Source organism: Hermetia illucens, chromosome 4 (genome assembly GCF_905115235.1).
Source record: "Hermetia illucens chromosome 4, iHerIll2.2.curated.20191125, whole genome shotgun sequence".
NCBI classification, from domain to species: domain Eukaryota; kingdom Metazoa; phylum Arthropoda; class Insecta; order Diptera; family Stratiomyidae; genus Hermetia; species Hermetia illucens.
This window is the reverse complement of record NC_051852.1, coordinates 62,666,389-62,681,357: the sequence shown is the minus strand read 5'-3', so window position 1 is coordinate 62,681,357 and position 14,969 is coordinate 62,666,389. Positions and strand designations below refer to the sequence as shown.

General features: G+C 42.5%; 1 pseudogene; it reads left to right on the top strand.

Annotated features, from left to right (window-relative positions):
* Window positions 1-13,004: 13,004 nt before the first annotated feature.
* On the top strand, window positions 13,005-14,702 carry LOC119653956 (annotated as a pseudogene).
* The last annotated feature ends 267 nt before the right edge of the window (window positions 14,703-14,969 follow it).

Genomic DNA, 14,969 nt, shown 5'->3' with positions numbered 1-14,969 from the left:
CATTTTCGACCCTAGATAGGAGAAATTGTCATCGGTCTCAAAGTTGTATTCTCTTATCCTTATTCTTCTTCGTGTTTGACTTAACTAATATAACCAAGCCAATTTTCAGAAATGTTGTTTTAAATATTTTAAAGGATATCATCTTAATTAAAAAATAAAATGCAAAATGGTGTTAGTATTCGCAGGTTTTACAAAGACACCGCAATCGGAACGCCGAATCAATGTGCAAGTCCTTTTATGTTTTAAGAAAGTATTTTTAAGGTTTTGTGTCTGCCTGTCTGCTGCCACACCCGATTTATTCGGAAACGGCTTAACCGATTGCCACAAAAATTGGTAGCAGGGTGTGATTTGCTGTTTCCTTTACATGTAGCAAGTGCCACCATTTTGGTGGGTGCAACAATTTTTTTCATAAAAAGTGGTCATGTGGGGTACCAAATGAGAGGGCTCAATTAATACTTTTCGAAACTGGTTCCATATTAGATGTCGGGTGAAGCATAGGGAAGTGAGAGCTCAAAATATGACCATCAACAAGCGTAACAGGTCTCGTTCTCAGAACCTATCCAACCAAAAAATCTGAAAAAAATCACAGTGGTGCATCTCTACGAAATCTAGGCCTCAAAAGATTTCCGGTTCCGATATCTGCATAAATAAAGTTGACAATAGTATAATAGCATATTTTAGAAATTGAACCGTAAACCCCCTTTAAGTTCAGGTGACATAAGGCATAATTTGATCAAGTTTGAAGAAAATCCAACTATTATTAACAAAGTTATAGGGTGAAATGTTGCCATTTGCCGTGAATTTCGTACATTCTACAACGTGGATGACGTCATCAGCCCATATCAATTCGTTAATACCACACCAAGGTTAGCTAATATGAATGAGGGGTCACAAAGAAACATTTTATTTTAAGTTTTTGGGTCATTTGTATATCAATATCAATTACTCCAGACAGACATGTTTGTATGCAGGTAAATATGCGTCCTAACGGAGATAGCGGGTAGTACAGACAGATATATTTGTACATTAAACCAGCGGTATTCAATATACGTACTATGTATGTACATATGTAGAATTTTATACATGAAATAAACCGGAAATATAAGTATCAATTTACATACGTGGATATGTCCAGAATTCAGTAATAGGCAGTTTGTTTGCTTAGGGTGAGAATAATATCTATGACCACATATCATGTAGTTTGAGAAAATATGAAGAATATGTTGGATTTGTAGCTATATACGGATGGAAAAATGTGCGTAGAAATTTCTCAAATATTTTGAGATGAACACAAAACCTTTATACCCGAAACGCGAACTTCCTGTATTCCAACTTGTTTTAATAAGGCAGCTATATAAAAAGTGTTTGTAACATTTTTTCCAAAATCAGAAAGATACTTCTTGAGTTATCTTCCACACTTCCATACTAAATGTGAAAAACACTGTTTGCGAAAATAGACTTCCCGCCTTATGTTCACTAATGACGGAAATCACTTCTATGGTGCAATCCAACAAAACTTCCAAAGACCGTTTTTGAAAAAAAAAATGTGTTTTTTAAATTATCAGGATTTTAAATTTTAACCAAATTCAAACAGACTGAAAAGCCCGTGCCATGTTGTTTAACGTCACAACTCGAGCAAAGAAATTTCAGTAGCAAGGCAACTGGTAGCTACTCTTAAAAATATAAAACTATAAATGTTAATTTCCTGCGCGAAATGCTAAGGAGGACGATAAAATGTTGTTTCGTGCCTTGCTGCACAAATAACTCCACAAAAACCCCACAGAAAGCTTTGTCGCTGTTCCGAAAGTAGATTTTTGGAATGGGTCGTCATCATCCGACGGTCTCCAGTTTCTTTGGAGTCAGGTTTAAATTTTAAGGATCATTTCAATGTGAACTAACATTTTTTAAACTTTAACTTAATACTCTTAAACTCTTAATTGATAACATACCATTGCCTTAGAATTTTGTGCTACTATTATTCAAATTCAAATCAAGTCATACGAGATACTGCAGAATATTCAAAGTGCCCAAGGTTCGAATCCCGCTCAAGGCAAATCCATTTTTTTGTGCCGCCTGTGAATCTTTCAGAAACGTGGGTTTTATGGCCGTTCAGGCTAAAATGTCAGAATTTGATATATAGTTTGTTACCATTACTACCGAAACGTAAAGCAACTTGAAGAATTGCCCATTCACGCATCAATTTCCCACTTTCCTGTTAAAAACTAATTGATTACTTGAAGAGTAACAACCACTAAACGGAATGCTTTCACATAGCTCGTTTTCTTTTCCGCATTGTGGGAATTCAATTTTTAAACCATTATAATTAAGAAATGAGGGTTCCGAAGTGTTTTTTTTAACGGATATGGTAATTAGGCAGGTGAAACTACAATTTCGGCACAAAAAAACAAATAGTCAGTTTCTAACGCGGGGAGTGTATTGTAAGGACTTGTGATTCAGCGATTCTATCCCATATGTTGTTATTATGTTTTAAATGTAACTAGTATAAAACAATTAGTAATTGAATGGTGGCCTCTTTTTGGTAAAGAAGTGAAATGCATTTACGAACAAAGTTCCGGACTTCTGTCTATCTCAGACAGACGACCATCTAAAACAGCCCCCTGAGGCGTGTAGAACTCGGACCCAGAACCGTTTAACTCTGACCCGGAACCGTTTGACCCAATGGATTTAGGGAGCCTCATTTACCCTGATATTTCTTCTCTTTTTCGCCTTAAGAATACCTTGAGTGTAACGTTCCATTTGGCTCCGCGTGCCCCCCAGCATGGCCTCAATGATGGTGTACGGGCATGCGATCGGAATTACTCCCGCTATCACCATTACTGCTGGCTTTAAGACACAACTTGCAATTCCCTTCGTCTTTGCACTTGTGCTAGGGGTTTGCGGGACATTTCCTTACAGAGGGAGTCAGCCCATACTTCGGGACCGTTAAGGGATGGCTGAACCGCACTCACCAGCAAGCTATTCCTGCTCGATAAGAGATCTCCGACATTGGACATCAGCCGCTAATCTAAATTAGGACTGTGGGAACCCTCTCTTTGGTTAACACTGCGGCTTCATCCACGTATCCCACTAGATGCGATTCATTAGGCATCTTGAGTCGTAGAAAACTATCGTATAAGGCGATCCAAAGATCCGGACCAATGATAGATTCTTGAGCCTCCCCGTCCCCGTCATTCTGCGCTGTTTTTCCCGAGTCTCGTACAATAAGGCACGATCATTTAAAGAATCCCTCTACATCTGCGAAAGTTAGCTTGGAGTATGGAATTCTCCAGTGCGTGAAGTATGTGGCTGACGTCGCCTGGGGGTCACCTTTTTCTTTGCTTATCAACACAAGTCTCGCAATCTTCCAACGAAAGAAAAACACTCGCTGTCATACGTATGTTAAATGCGCTGAATAGTTCGGTTAGTATTTAGTAGTTCCAATGGCGTGGGGAAAAAAAGGGGCTGTATGATTTCTTCCATCTTCATTACTTTTATAGAACAGTTTTTTGGTAACTAGCTTATAGCCGGGGCCCCCATGGCTTTTTATTTACGTCGTCGATTAACTACTGCCTTCTGCTTTGCTGCGCAAAGGCGTGGAAATTTGCACATTTTCAGACCAAGCCAACTATTCTTTTAAATCAGCCGCTGGTTGTTTTAAAAGGAAGTAGTCGATCTCCTCTTGGGGAAACTATTCTAGACTATTCCCATCTGTTTTCGCACCCAAGATCTTTCGTCCACCGGTACCTTTGCGATACTCCCATAGGTGTCAAGTGAGGACAAGGTTTCCTACATGCAGTATCCGAATAACTCACTTATTTGGTGGACAACGCGATTACAGCAGCATTTTGTTCGGAACTTAATTGTTTAATTTTGCAAGGAAAAATTGTCTACTATTTACTATTCAATCGTTTTTTAAGGTCTTGTGTGAAAGAAAACAGGCATTTTCCTCCAAAACGGCAAAACCAATCTGAACGAAACTTGGTGGACAGATGGAAACTATGAAATCCCACGCATACAGTAAGTGACAGAAATTTACGTGGAGTTTAAAGGGTGCTCTCATTCATGCTAAGGAGGGATGTAAAATTTTTTTTCAACCAATGTAGTCATGTGGGAAAAATAAAAGGCCTTGATTAGTACTTTCCGAAACTGTTGTTAGTTTTGACGTAGGTTTCGACATGCGTGAGTAAAGAGTCAAATGTGCACAATTAAAGGGGTCATCCCGTGTGTCGCATCCGAGGAATCGTTTTTTCTTTTGCATTAGTTGTATCTATATATAGTGCAGATTATATGGGTAAAGTGATTTTTTGATATTGAGAGTTGTTCGGAAATTACAATGTTAAACAGGTAAAATGCCACATGCCAGGTTTATGTTGATCGCCGTACTAAAGCCCGTATTTATCGGTCCGAACGACTTCGCTAAAATCATAAGGATTGGTGCCAAGGCTTTACAACTGTTTCTTCAAGAAACCTCAGGTTTATGGACTATGTATAACAGATTCATGGTCAGCTACGATTTTATTCCGTAAATTCCGTAGCCTGCATAGCAACGAAATCTATGAACGATATCATGACCGTCAGGTTGTGAATAAAATCCGGCTCAATAGGCTGCAGTGGCAGGGTAACTTAATCCGTATGAATGAGGGTGATCCAGCCAGGAAAGTCGAGGCAGACCCCGCCAAAATTTACAAAAAAAAAGTTTAACAAAGCACCAAAAATTTACCTTCCAATATTTTTTAATAATCCTAGTTTGCGGACTGTGGTTTAGTCCGTACGTTAAAATGATGTTTACATTTTTTCTTTAAAATGAACACAGCGCTCTCTAGTGTGGCAGTAGAAAAAATGCCTTTTTGGAGATGGGTGTATAAGTGATGCTGAAGTAAAAGCAAGAGGTACGATCTTCTTTAAGTCCACCCAACTACTGGCCTATACTGACGATATCAACATCTTGGGAAGAAAGCGCCCGAGAAGTACAAACCGCCTTCATCCAGATCGATCAGGTGGCCATTGAGGCGAGGTCTTGGGCTGCACATCAATGAAAGCAAGATAAAGTATATGGTGGCAGCACCAAAAACCAACCAGCCAACAACCTCGAACCGCACTGGTCAAACAGGAAGAATGAAGATAGGAGAGTACAGCTTTGAGGCCGTTGATAATTTCTCCTATCTAAGGTCGAAAATCACAATCGATAACAGCTACGATGATGAAATCCACGCAGGGTTGTTGTCAGCCATCAGAGCCTATTTCAGCTTACAAAAACTGTTCCGCTCGAAACGTCTCATCATAGGGTCAAAGCTCTTACTGTACAAGACAATGATCTTGCCAGTCCTCATGTATTCCTTGGAGAGTTGGGTTCTTAGCAGAAAAATTGCGAGTTCTTGGCCGCGTTCGAGAGAAAAATCCTCCAAAGAATTTTTGGCCCCGTATATGAGGATGGACAATTCCGTAGCCTACATAACGACGAAATCTATGAGCGATACCATGACCGTCAAATTGTGGATGAAATCAGGTACAACAGATTACGGTGGGGGTGTCACTTAATCCGTATGTATGACGATCACCCAGCCTGGATAGCCTATAAGGGCAATATATACGGTAGCAGACGAGGCAGACCCTGCCTGAGATGGAGCGATGGCATAGGTCACCCCAGACAGCTTTTAGGGATATCGAATTGGTGGACCTCGGCGCAAACCGCGATGTCTGCAGTTCCTTATTAAGGCAGGCCTAGACCGGATACCGATTGTTACGCCGATGATGATGATGTGTTTAAGTTGCTCTGTATTTCAGTAAGGGACTATGCTATCGGGCTTGGCAAATTACTACGCATGCTCAAGATATTAATAAATTAAGGTGAAAAAATCGTATTTGCATCTTTATGCAGCTCTTCACAAAAAATTTTTAAAAAGGCGAAAAAGCCCTTTTACACACTTTCGGAAATGCAAAAATTTGGAAAAATTAACGTGGTGCGCTTATATGAAATCTAGGCCCCATTCCGCTATCTGATCAAATAAACTTACTAATAGTATAATTTCAACTTTTTTAAGTTGCTGGAAATCTCCCTTGAGTTCATCTCAGGAGTTCTAAATGCAACGACATAGAGGATAGAATCGCTCATAACACTGCTACGTTTCATGGAAATCTGGTTATTACTATCATTATTATCAAAGTCATAGCAATTCAAACTTATCAATTTGACACGAATTCACGGCAACTTACGCCATGCAAATAAGATGCTGACGTCACAATTAGTGAGAATAATATACATTCGTGTGAAGCATTAAGGTCCCGTTTATGAAAAATTTACTTCTATCCAGTCCTTTTTAAGGTTTTATGTAAACATTTGTATGAAATCTAGGCCTCACTTCGATATGTGCTTAAATTGACTTATTAATAGTATATTACCAACTTTTAGAAATATACTGAAATTGAATTAAAATTGCTAATACTTTTAGAAATTGACTGAAAAGCCCTCCTTAATTTCACCCTAGGAGGCATAGAGGACAGTGTCGCACATACGCCTGTGCAATTTCATGGAAATCCGGCCATTAGTGTCAAAGCTACAGCAGTTCAAACTTGTCAATTTCGTGCGAATTTACCGCATCTTAAGCCTTGCAAATAAGACGTCATAATTAGCGAGAACAATTGACATTCCAGTAAAATATTAAAATTCTACTCATGAAGAATCTACTTCTCCCCAGCCTTTTTAAGGTTTTGTCTGAAACAAAATGTTTTTGAAATCGAGTCGCTGTCTGTCTATCACAGGCATTTTTCTCCAAAACGACTAAACCAATCCGAACGAAATTTGGTGGATATAGGAGAACTATGAAATCCCACAAATACGCTGAGTGACAGAAATTTACGGCTTACATGAAAAGGAGGTTATTTTTAAGTGAATTGTAAAGTGCGCGAGTAAGGAGTCAAAATGAACAGATTAAAAATGAGGCGGGACTCATTTTCGGAAACTACGCATCCCAAAACTTTCTTTCTTTTTCTTCAGCCTTTGTCCCGTTCACAAGCGGGGTCGGCTCGTCGTGATCGGCTTCGCCATTTGGCTCTATCGAATGCCTGATCTGGGTGCAATCTCGAGGCTTTCAAATCCCCATCCAGCGTATCAAGCCACCGTTGCTTAGGTCTGCCTTTTGGTCGTTTACCATCGACTTCGATGTTCAGACCAATCTTTGCAAGTGAATTCTCGTTTGCACGAATTGCGTGACCATACCATCGAAGACGCCTCTCTCGCAACTTTTCCACGATCGGTGCAACCCCATAACGATCGCGGATATCCTCATTTCGGATGTGATCTAAACGTGTGACGCCACTAGTCCAACGTAGCATCTTCGTCTCCATTACCGCGAGACGCCGTTTATTGTCTTTTATGGTCGGCCAACACTCAAAACCATAGAGAGCGACTGGACGGACAACATTGCGGTAAATTTTAGATTTGAGACGTTCGTTGATACGTCGATCACAAAGAACACCAGTTGCGGAACGCCACTTCATCCAGGTTGCGTTAATGCGTGAAGCAATTTCATAACGCAGCTCTCCATTGGCTGATAGCGTTAACCCGAGGTATTTAAATCGCTCAGATCTGGGCAGATCACTGCCGCTGACAGTGATTGTACCTGTTTCATGGGGATTGGTCGTCAAAAATTCAGTTTTGTTTAAATTCAATCTAAGACCGTGTTGCATGAGGCGATCATTCCAGTTTTGAACAAGTTGCTCGAGATCATTTTTGCTATCAGATGCTAGGAAAACATCATCTGCATAAAGCATTGTGTAGGGCGCTGGACGTTGGATATCCCGTGTGACGGTGTCCATAACAAGGACAAAGAGGAGTGGTGAGAGGGCACTTCCTTGATGAACTCCAACAGAGACACGAAGCGGTTTTGATACACCCGCCATACTTCGAACTTTACTTTTCGGATCGTGGTAGAGCAATTGAACCCAGCGCACGAGTTCTTCTGGCACGAAGTGTTGTCGTAAAGCATACCAGATGAGTTCGTGTGGTACACGGTCAAACGCTTTCTCTAGATCCAGAAAGGCAATGTAAAGAGGGCGATGCTTCTCACGGTGTTTCTCCATGAGTAAACGCGCAGCGTGTATTGCGTCAGTAGTTCCGCAGTTCTTGACAAATCCGGCTTGATTCACGGTTATTTCAACGATTTCGCGAATACGGTTGTCAAGAATGCGTTCAAAAATCTTCATGGTATGGGAAAGTAACCGGATCGGACGGTAATTTGAACATTCTGCTGGACTACCTTTCTTTTTCCATATTGGAACAGTGGTACTTTCTTGCCAGTCATATGGTGTTCTTCCTTCCTGAATAACCCGGTTAAAGAATTCACTCAGCCACGGTGTTGGGTCCCAGCTCTTTGCTTTCCAGAGCTCAGATGCGATGTCGTCAGGTCCTGTTGTTTTCCTCGATTTCATTTGTTTTATTGCCTCCTCGACTTCAGTTGCGCTAACTGGTGGAACTGCTCCAAATGTCGGCAATGATTGTGGAAGTGGAGGATGAGCAAATTCTTCAGTTGAAATCTGCTCGAAGTATTCTCGCCATCTATCCGTCGCGGCTCGACGATCAGTAAGCAAAGTACCGTTCTTGTCATTAACACAACAAAAGTGTTCGATATCCTGTGTGTGTTCATCACGGCTTTTAGCAAGTCGGTACAGATCTCTCTCGCCATCCCGAGTGTCCAGTTTATCGTAAAGATTTTTGAAATGGTTCGCTCGGGTGACAGCGACCGCTTTCTTTGCTTCCTGGTTGGCATTCTTGTAAATTTGCCAATTAGCAGGCGTTTTATCGTCGAGAAATTTGTGGTAGAGGCGTTTCTTTTCACGGACCTTCATTTCAACATCATCATTCCAAAGCCAAGTATCTCGGTTGATGTACCGCTTACCCGGCTTGGTGACCCCGAGGGTTGCAGAGGCCGCTTTGTCGATCGTGTCTTTCATTTGGTTCCATGATTCTTCCACATTCATAATGGTTGGCAATCGTATGAGTGAGACCGTTTCTTCGTTCTTCTCACCAAATCACCACCATTTAATGCGCGGCGGGCCAGTGCGTTCCTCACGCCGTTTTATCGGTGGCTTAATTCGCAGGACAGCAATCAACGGCCGATGTTGAGGTGCGATGGTCTCATAGGGAACGACTTTGCAATCAGTGACAGTGGTAAAATGTGGGCGTCTTATGAGAATATAGTCGATTTGCGTTTTATTGTTCCCACTATAAAATGTGGGAAGATGAGACAATCGTTTGATGAACCATGTATTCATAAGTACAAGGTCATGGGTGTCCGCAAAATCGATTATACGCTCGCCACCTTCGTTGTGCGCTCCGAACCCCTTGCCCCCAAAACTCCGGAAAAAAATCAGGAAGGTGCGCTTATATGAAATCTAGGCATCAAAATATGTCCCATTTCGATATCTGCTCAAATAAACTAATAGTATTGTATATTACCAACTTTTTAGAAATTCACTGAAAAAAACCCGTAAGTTCATCCTAGGAGTACTGAATTTCGCACGGGCATTTCATCTCATCTGTTCACCAAGTTTCGTTCGGATCGGTCCAGCCGTGTTAGAGGAAAATGCCAGTGGCAGACAAACAGACAGTGACTCGATTCTAATAAGGTTTTGTGTGAAACATCTTGAAAAAGGTTCTGAGTTTCCTCAACCGGTTACAGGTATCTGTCTGTGTTTCTTGTTTCGGGTAGTTATAACCCTTTTGCTTTCTCAATGTACGGTTTTGGTCAATTCGCATACTGTTCGAATATGTCATATGCATATCAACCCTTTTGAAGCTCCTTTGTAATTGATATGCTAAATTCTAGACTTCACTCCAGACAAACCTGTGAAAGATCAGATTTTTTTTTCCGCAGCAAATGATAGAATAACTGTTGTTATATCGACATCAGTTGCACCATATTTTCATCGACTTTAAGGCCGCTTATGACAGAATATCCAGAGTAAAACTGTACAAAGCCATGAGAGGATACGATATCCCCACGAAGCTGATAAGACTGACCAATGTGCGAGGCCAGATAAAAGCAGCAGGATCGATCTCGAGACCAGTCAACATCAACAACGAACTTCTTCTTTTTCTACAGCCTTCGTCCCGTTCACAAGGGGGGTCGGCTCGTCGTAATCGGTTTCGCCATTGGCTCTATCGAATGCCTGATTTGGGTGCAATCCCGAGGCTTTTAAATCCCCATCCAACGTATCAAGCCACCGTTGTTTAGGTCTGCCTTTTGGTCGTTTACGATCGACTCCAATCTTGGCAAGTGAATTCTCATTTGCACGAATTGCGTGACCATACCATCGAAGACGCCTCTTTCGATTTGATATGTTCGTTGATACGTCGATCACAAAGAACACCAGTTCTGGAACGCCACTTCATCCAGATTGCGTTAATGCGTGAAGCAATTTCATAACAGAGTTCTCCATTGGCTGATAGCGTTGACCCGAGGTATTTAAATCGCTCAGTTCGGGGCAGATCACTGCCGCTGGCAGTGATTATGCCCTTTTCATGGGGATTGGTCGTCAAAAATTCAGTTTTGTGTAGATTCAATCTAAGACCGTGTTGCATGTGGCGATTATTCCATTTTTGGAGAAGTTGCTCGAGATCATTTTTGCTATCAGATGCTAAAAAACATCATCTGCATAAAGCAGTGTGTAGGGTGCTGGACGTTGGACATCCCGTGTGACGCTGTCCATAACAAGAACAAAGACGAGTGGTGAGAAGGCGCCTCCTTGATGAAAACTAACAGACACACGAAGCGGTTTTGATACACCCGCCATACTTCGAACTCTACTTTTCGGATCGTGGTAGAGCAATTAAACCCTGCGCACGAGTTCTTCTGGTATTAAGTGTTGTCGTAAAGCATACCAGATGAGTTCGTGCGGCACACGGTTAAATTTTTTTTCTAGATCCAGAAGGGCAATGTAAAGGGGGCGATGCTTCTTACGGTTTTTCTCCATGTGTAAACGCGCAGCGTGTATTGCGTCAGTAGTTCCGCAGTTCTTGACAAATCCGGCTTGATTCACGGTTATTTCAACAATTTCGCGAATACGGTTGTCCAGAATGCGTTCACAAATCTTCATGGTATGGGAAAGTAATCGAAGCGGGCGTTAATTTGAAAATTCTACTGGACTACCTTCCTTTTTCATATTGGAAGAATGGTACTTTCTTGCCAGTCAGATGATGTTCTTCCTTCCTGAATATCCCGATTAAAGAATTCACTGAGCCACAGTGTTGGGTCCCAGGCCTTCGCTTTCCAGAGCTCAGATGCAATGTCATCAGGTCCTGTTGCTTTCCCCGATTTCATTCGTTTTATTGCTTCTTCGACTTCAATTGCGCTGACAGGTGAAACTGGTCCAAATGTCGGCAATGATTGTGGAAGTGGAGGATGAACCAATTCTTCAGTTGAAATCTGTTCCAAGTATTCCCGCCATCTATGCGGCTCGACGGTTGGTAAGCAAAGTCCCGTTCTTGTCATTAACGCAACAGAAGTGTTCGATATCCTGTGTACGTTCGTTACGGCTTTTAGCAAGTCGATACAGATCTCTCTCGCCATCCCGAGTGACCAATTTATAGTAAAGATTTTTGTAATGGTTCGCTCGGGTGACAGCGGCCGCTTTCTTTGCTTCCCGGTTATCATTCTTATAAATTTGCCGATTAGCAGGCGTTTTATCGTCGAGAAATTTGTGGTAGAGGCGTTTCTTTTCACGGACCTTCATTTCAACATCATCATTCCAAAGCCAAGTATCTCGGTTGATGTACCGCTTACCTGGCTTGGTGACCCGGAGGGTTGCAGAGGCCGCTTTATGGATCGTGTCTTTTAATTATTTCCATGATTCTTCCACATTCGTAATGGTCGGCAATGGTATGAGTGAGATCGTTTCTTCGTTCTTCTCACCAAATCACCACCATTTAATGCGCGGCGGGCCAGTGCGTTCCTCACGCCGTTTTATCGGTGGCTTAATTCGCAGGACAGCAATCAACGGCCGATGTTGAGGTGCGATGGTCTCATAGGGAACGACTTTGCAATTAGTGATGTGGTAAAATGTGGGCGTCTTATGAGAATATAGTCGATTTGCGTTTTACTGTTCCCACTATAAAATGTGGGAAGATGAGACGATCGTTTGATGAACCATGTATTCATAAGTATAAGGTCATGAGTGGCCGCAAAATCGATTATACGCTCGCCACCCTCATTGCGCGCTCCGAACCCCTTTGCCCCATGGCACCTGTTACCGTCTGCCTTTTCACCCACATGACCATTAAGGTCGCCGGGGCAATAATAATATAGTCGTCAGCAGGCACGTGACAAGTCTTTTCATCGAGAAGTTGCCAGAAGGCATTGTGGGGCGGCAGGATTCGCGGCATTCGAAATTTATTTCAAATGTTGCGAATACCAGCGGACAGATGACGTCACCGGCGCTCTCCACTCAGTTCAGACCTCGCTACAGGAGTAAAGAGCGGAGTAGGACGGAAAATGTCATTAGATTAATAAAAATAACGAGCACCAGTTGTGTCGTTGGGTATAGTCAAAGGATTCTATAAAAGGTTTTTATGAAATTCACCCTTTGTTGAAGCATTGCAGTTCCATTGTTTTTAATAAAATAAAATGAAATGTTGTGACAGTGAACATCGTTGTTCTTAACTTCTAAATTTCGCGAACTGACGTCGAACTCTGCGGCACACACACTTCTCCTCTTTTCCGGGACGATTTGACGAAACGATATTAAAATGGATTTTTCGCGATGTATAAAAACTAGAGAGCGGCGACTGTATTTCGTTTCAACGAGCTAGTATCGCGTGAGACTAAGTTAGAATAGAAAAAATCTCCCCGAAAAAGTGATCACACGACAGAAGAAGGAAACGTGCTTGTCGTGCTGAGCCGCGTGAGTGGGAACTTACAGGCGATGAGACATTAGAAACGTCGCGAATTAGAGGACGCAGAGCCCTCGGCGAAAGTTTGATCGGTCGCGAGCACAAGTACCGGAAAAATATGGGACACCAGGACAGCAACTCGTCGGACTTCAGTGCCAAGTTCTCCACGTTAAATATGAACGCAATGGAATTCGTGCCGAGTTTCGCGTACAGTGGGGCGACGACAGCCACAGTCGCGGCGGTAACAGAGTGCCAGTGAACGGACACTCCTGCAGCAGCAGCCACCGGGGACGGGGATTCGGCGGGAGGCGGTGATGGAGCGGCCCCGGCCAGCAGCACACCCCAGTCATCCTTGCCATCGTCGCAGCAGACCACCCCAACAGGCGCCGTGGCCCTCGCCGTGCCTCCAACTCCTGCGGCGGCGGCGCTCCTGTTACAGCTCCCGCAACAGTCAGCGCCTCCATCACGCCTGAGAATCGCTCGCCACAGAATAATGACGAACCAGCCGACAGTTGGGATACCGAAAAAGAACCAAATGACGAGGAAGAAGCCGAGTTAGAAGAAGGCGAGGGTGAAGTTGTACAAAAGACATCGAAAAAGAAACGACCGGAAGTTGATGATGATGATGAGGTTAAAAAGGGACATGTTAGTGATGTCTTCATTGGTCACGGCGATGCTGGTAAATCGACAATCGGTGGACAAATTATGACATTAACCGGAATGATTGACAAACGTACAACGCGAAGCACGTGAAAAATCCCGTGAGTTTTGTACCAAATATGATTGGCGGTGCTGCCCAAGCCGATCTGGCCGTATTAGTTATATCCGCACATAAAGGTGAATTTGAAACGGGCTTCGAACGTGGCGGACAAACACGAGTGCATGCTATGTTAGCTAAAACGGCCGGTGTTAAGCATTTAGTTGTTGTTGTTAATAAAATGGATGATCCAACAGTGAATTGGGATGAGAATCGTTACAACGATTGTAGAGATAAAATTCTGCCGTATCTTAAGAAATTAGGTTTCAACCTAAATAAGGATTTGACCTTCATGCCTTGCTCCGGGCTAACTGGCTTTGGACTTAGAGATCCAATTGATGAATCGATTTGTCCATGGTACCGAGGATCGGGTTTTATGCCATTTCTTGATAATTTTCCTACACTTAATCGCCGATTGGATGGACCATTCGTTATGCGAATTGCTGATAAATATAAGGATATGGGTGTAGTCGTTATGGGTAAAGTGGAATCAGGCTGTGCGAAGAAGGGATAAAATATGTTGATAATGCCTAATAAGATCCAAGTCTCCGTTGATCAGCTCTTCTCGGACTACTGTGAAGTGACCTCCATTACACCTGGTGAGAACGTGAAAGTCAAACTAAAGGATGTTGACGAAGAAGAAATCTCCACTGGCTTCGTTCTTTGCGATCCACCAATTCGAGTAGGCAAAGTGTTCGACGCTTAAGTCGTGATTTTAGAGCATAACTCCATCATTTGTGCAGGCTATTCTGCGGTCATGCGCAGCTAAAGAAATCCCTGTTAAGGCACTCATTTGCTTAGTTGACAAGAAGACGGGCGAACAATCGAAAACACGACCAAGATTTGTTAAGCAAGATCAAGTTGCCATTATGCGAATCGAATGTTCCTGATCGATTTGTGTTAAAGCATTTAAAATATTTCCGCAAATGGATAGATTCACCCTTAGAGATGAAAATAAAACAATCGCCATGGGAAAGGTACTGAAAGTAATTGAATAAATCCTACCAACGTTACTACCATCAATTAACTAACAAACCAACAACAACAAATATGATTAAATAAATTTCGAATGCCGCGAATCCTGCCTCGCCACAGCATCTTTCTCGGCATCAGGTCGTCCTGTCTGGGGTGCGTATGCGGTGAAGAAGTGAAGTGCGATCGGCTGATATAATGGTGAGCTTTGTATTGACCGCGGCTGCGCGACGGGAGCGGAATTTCATTCGGCTCTTTCTTAATTAATTTGCTTAAACAATGCATTTAATAGTGTGCAATTGCCTTAAAGTTCGCCGCAGATTGCACATTATTCAATGTATTCAAGCGAATTGA